Source organism: Pteropus medius, unplaced genomic scaffold (assembly GCF_902729225.1).
Source record: "Pteropus medius unplaced genomic scaffold, Ma_sr-lr_union100, whole genome shotgun sequence".
NCBI lineage: Eukaryota > Metazoa > Chordata > Mammalia > Chiroptera > Pteropodidae > Pteropus > Pteropus medius.
The window spans coordinates 5,800,924-5,805,938 of record NW_024342647.1 but is presented as its reverse complement, the minus strand read 5'-3'; the positions used below and the strand labels follow the sequence as shown (position 1 = coordinate 5,805,938).

Sequence of the window (5,015 nt, the reverse complement as noted above, 5' to 3'; positions counted from 1 at the left end):
TGAGGTGCTGAAGAAACATGCTTAAGGTGCCACAGTAAATTAGAAGCCAAGCTAAGGTCAGTCCTGGGTCTCCTGTGACCGAGTCTGGTGCCCTTCAATCTGGCTTTTGAATTAACCAATGGGGCTGGCTCTTTTCCAACAGGGAGAAGAGTTGAGTGGTACATGGCTTTGCTGTCTCACTGATTTCAGAGGCAATGAAGAAGGGCAGTGGCAAGGACTGAGACTAGCGACAGACATCACAGAAACCAGGAAATATGAAGTCCAGCTTAGGAAGCACCACATGGAAGCTCCAAGTGATGCTGAACCTGCTGCACTGAGGTCAGAGGAGAAAGCTGCCTTGACATCAGAAGGTCTGTACTGACCAGAGTTCGCTGACTGCTGGAACAGACAACTCTATATGCTCGCTGGCACAATGCTATAACAATTGGCTGCTCACTCACATCTTGGTCCAGTGCTACTGGTGGGTCTGAGCTCTGCCTTACAGGGTTGTTCAGGGAGTCAGTCTCTGTCCAGCTTCGGACTCTTCCCTCTCCAACATGCCGCCTGCAAAGTCAGTGTCTAGGGTGGATAGGGAGCCTTTGGGGAGTCAAAGCCAATCAGGGGAAGAGCTTGGGCTACAGTGGGCATTCCTGGTTCCACGGCTGGTGCCTGAGATTTCTACCTCACTGTCCTGCCTTTCAATATGTCTGATCCTGTTTGCTCTGCTCTCAAGTGGGAATCACACAGCCTGCTCTGCCCATCCTCAGCATCGTGACTTCAAGCTGCAATATATTTTTTAAATGGGAGCATGCCCTGCAGATATAAGCATGGCTGTGGTTTCTTTTCTAAATGACAAGGAAGTAAGCATCCTGCTTGTCCCAATCTGGAGTCCTTCCCCTTCGGGCCCTGATAGTATGATAAATCTGAGAAACATTCCTCTAGAATGGATGGACAGCTGCAATGTAACTGTGTAGGACATGGTCACTGCTGCTGTGAGGTAAAGTCACAGAGAGCATCTCTCTCCAGATGATGCTGGTGAACCCAGGCTGTAGGTGTGTTTTGACACAGAGAATCAGTTCCTATCCCTTCCAGTCCCTCCTACCTGTAGCCAGCAAACTTACATCTGTAGGGTCAATCGTTGACCTTGAACATGGGCTGCAGCATCATTAGACCCTGGCATTGTAGTAGGTTTGCCAGAGTATGGAATTTGGAATCTAATACGTCTGTATTCGAGTCTTGGTCCTAGTTCTAGGGCTTAGCGGGCTCATTTTCCTCATCTATAAAATGGGGAGAATGACTTATATGGTTGTTTTGACAACTAAATGAGCTCATTATGAAAACTGCTTAGCAGATTGAAAATAAGCAGCACTCAGGAAAGCTGCGGTTATTTTCATGCCATATCCAATGTGCTAGAGATGACTTCTGGGCACTTGCATAAGGGTTGAGTCAGAACTTCCCCTGTGGCTTTCCTGGTGGCCCCATTTCAATGAGGCCACTTTTGCCTTTAGTGTCCCTTCCCTGCCTGTCCCAATTCCTTTCCTGAATTTTAGCCAGCTTAGCAGAGGCCTAAAGACTCCATCTAGCCCTGGTGAGCCCAGATCCCCAGCCACTACTGCTACCTGAAAGCCTGTTGGCTGGGTTCTCAGGCCGGGCTCCAGCATCTTGACCACCTAGGCAGTGAGGTCTGAAATCTGAAGCTTTTCCATAGCTCGTGCACCATCTGATCTCACAGGCTTGATCTTACATACATAGCACTGCTGATTCTCACTGGAACCGCAGTGAGCTTCCTCCTCAGCTTATTGAGCCTGAAGCTGAGCCTGAGACAAGGGCTTGAGAGGTGATCCCAGGATGCAGGAATGAGGGCGTGGACAGAGTGAGACAGCAGGGAAGGGAAGGCCGATATGTGCTGTGTGTCAGGTTCCCAGGGGGCCCCCTGTGAGAAGGCATGCCCAATGTGCCTCAGGATTGTCTTGTAGAAGATGAGAGGCCTGGGATATTCCCCCAGAGCTCCCATCTCGCAGTGGTTGAGGGTCTCCAGGGACTCCCCATCTCTCACTTTGAAAATGTCCCTGGGTTAGATCTGAGCAGGCTTCCCGGCTCAGAAGAAAGCCTTGAGACAGACAGTGGGGAGACTTAAGAGCACATGCTTGAAGGATAACATGTCCACTGCAGCTGTACCAACATCAAGGGTGACATGAGACATCAGAAGTGTCTGTCCAAGCTGTTTTACTTAGCAAGATTTTTCCCACTTCGGATTGTGCCCCGGATCACACTAATGGTCTAGGTTCAAATGGCACCCTCTCAGAGGGGGCTTTCCTGTATCCTCTCTAAGGGAGCCAACCTGTGGTTATTCCCACCTGTGATATTTTTCTTTCCATGAGCCTGCTCTGGCAGCCTGGCCAGTGTAGCTTAAGACCTACAAGTCTGTGAGTGTGTCCGGATGTTGGGATCTGTTTGACCACAAGCTGCACCAGACTTGGGCTGAGTCATTACCAAAGAAGCAGGTCAAATTCCAATGCCAGTCTAGGAAGCAGGTACGAAAGAAGTGCTGAAACTTTGGTTAATTATCAGGTGTTGGGGTTGAAGACATCAGAGTCGAGTACAGCAAGCAAAGTAAGCAACTACCAGAAGATAACCAGACAGCAGGAAGCGGGGACTTAGGAAGAGACTGGAAGGTCCAGTGTGATTTCTGCAGACAATGCCCAGCTGGCAGGAGGCTCTCTTGGGAGTGGACAAGGTGCACCTCCTGGTCCTGCTTCGCCATTTGCAATTCTCTGTATCTGGTTTCCGTTCCCTCAGTGTGGTCATGCCGACGATGTCATTAAAGTTTGGGAGAAGTGACGACTTTTGCGTATACCTCAATAAAGATGCATTTTTACCTGGCTGCTGCTCATTCCAAAATTGAAGGCAAAGGGATTTTAGGACTTGAAAGAGCCTCTGTTTTTGAGTCTTGATCCAAAGGGGAAGCAGCCTACAGTGGTCTCTGGAATTCCGGAGACTCTGGAATGCAGATCAGCAGGGTAGTACCTTTCATCGCCCATAATTTTTCAAGCCACAGTTGAGAGCAGCCACTTCTCCATCAGACCAGCTCAGCAGGACCAGCGGGCCTGAGTACAGTGTGAGTCACCCTCCAGACTGTGGTCTGGAGCTGGGGCTGCAGCTTTTTCCTTCGTCGTGACCTCACAATTCCTGTCTCGATTCTCCACGCTGCGGGAAAGGCGTCAGGTGAGCAAAAGCCAGGGGAGTGACGTGTCTACCTGGCTGCCAGAGGAAACATTAGTGTGTGCCCTTTCACCTAATGCATCTTTTCTTCAGTAACCCAGTTACAACAATAAACAACCTCTTGGCTTTCATTGTTTCTATTGTCAGGTTCTGACGTTCCTGCTACTGGAACTTTAATGGTGGAAGAAAAATCAAATTTATTCCTTATCATTAAAATTACTGTCTGTACTGTGTGGCCTGGCTCCACTGCCAGCATTTGCAATGTGTTAATTATTTTGCAGCCATTTTCAGGGTTCCTATATGATGGGGTTCTAAATTAAAGCATTCCATTTTAATCCTAATTGGATTAAATACGGTGCTTTCTCAATAATGTGTTTTGAAGTTACCTAACTTTTGTGTACCTCAGTCTCTCCTCTGTATAATGGACATATATTACTTATGCCATAAGATTTTTGTGAGGATTAAATGAGTTTCTACATGGGAAGCACTTTTAACAGTGCCTGACATATCCAGAGCTATTATAAGTGTTTGATATCATTTTTAGCATCATCACTCACTTAAAGATCGTGAATCTGGGGTAGGGGAAGTCTGGTATCATTTTCAAACCAGGAAAGTTCAAATTGGGAATCTGTGTGAAATTTCACATTTTTAACATTCTTCTATCTTATCTTTTTGCAGAAAAATTTGCCATGATTTGTGGATTAAACACAAGGTAAAATTAAATTATTGAGATGAAAAAGAGACCCGAGAGCAATGGAAGGAACTAGAAGGAAGAGACTGTACAGCGGACCTGGGCCGTGATGATTGGAGAAAGTGGATGATGGGTTTGTCCTTACTTTTTTTGCAGTGCAGTCAATGAGGGAACGTACTGGGTGACATACATTTCACTTCCTGATCACAGCATCAAGTATACATTTCTTTGCAAAAATAAACTCTTGGGTGGCAGAGATGGGGGGACTAGACACGAAAGGAGTTTACTATCGGAATCCTTTATGCATAAGTGACTTTGAGTACAGTTTACTGTGTCTGCATGTTCAGCTCTGCTAATGAAAAGCTGTTAATGGTGTGAATTCTGTGAATCCTCTGGAAGATCTGGTAACTTTGCTTTTTTGGAGCTGACATGGCCAAACAGAAATCATGGTATGAACAACAAAAGACAAATACGAGTGTTAGCTGCCTCTCACCGTCAGCAGAGATATACTTAAATTTTAGATTTCTTTTCCGCCCTCCGCCTGAAACTCCTCCACTGGGCAGCTGCCTGAGCCCAAAGCACATGAACTCACCTGGCCGTGCTTCTCCCTTAGCTAACTGAGAGCGTGCATGTTAGTGTCATCTATGGACCACCAGGCAAATCGTTTACTCTGTGTGAAGTATGGTTCTGGGGAGCAGAAGGGGCATACCACACACTGAGTACCGGCCACTTTCTGGGACACTTTGTACACATTATTGCATTTATTGCAATCATACAAGGCAGCTCTTATTATTTCTGATTTCGAGATGAAACTGTTTGAAGCTCAGAGAAGTTATGTAACTTAAGCAAGGTAATACGGCTGGCTGGTTCTGAAGCAGATCCAGAGCTGGAAACCATCGATTGATTGATTGAGTCATCAATTTAGCTATCTTCCTTACCAGATGCTGCTGATGCAGAGTTTGTTAAGAAATCATTCCTGCCCTCAATACACCCACAGTCTGGTCAGGGAGGCTGTTTCTTGACTCCATGTCTACTGGTCTTGTTATAATCAACCTCAAACTTTTGTATTAAAAACATGCATTATATGCTGTAAATGAAGCCATTTAAATTCCGTTCGAATGCT

At 46.4% G+C, this 5,015-nt stretch overlaps 1 long non-coding RNA gene across 1 annotated transcript; it reads left to right on the top strand.

Moving 5' to 3' along the window:
• Positions 1 to 225: 225 nt before the first annotated feature.
• Positions 226 to 4,076, top strand: LOC120605745 (uncharacterized). The gene is made up of 3 exons (XR_005653694.1): positions 226 to 318; positions 2,779 to 3,204; positions 3,880 to 4,076. It is a non-coding gene; the product is annotated as an uncharacterized LOC120605745 (long non-coding RNA).
• Positions 4,077 to 5,015: the final 939 nt, after the last annotated feature.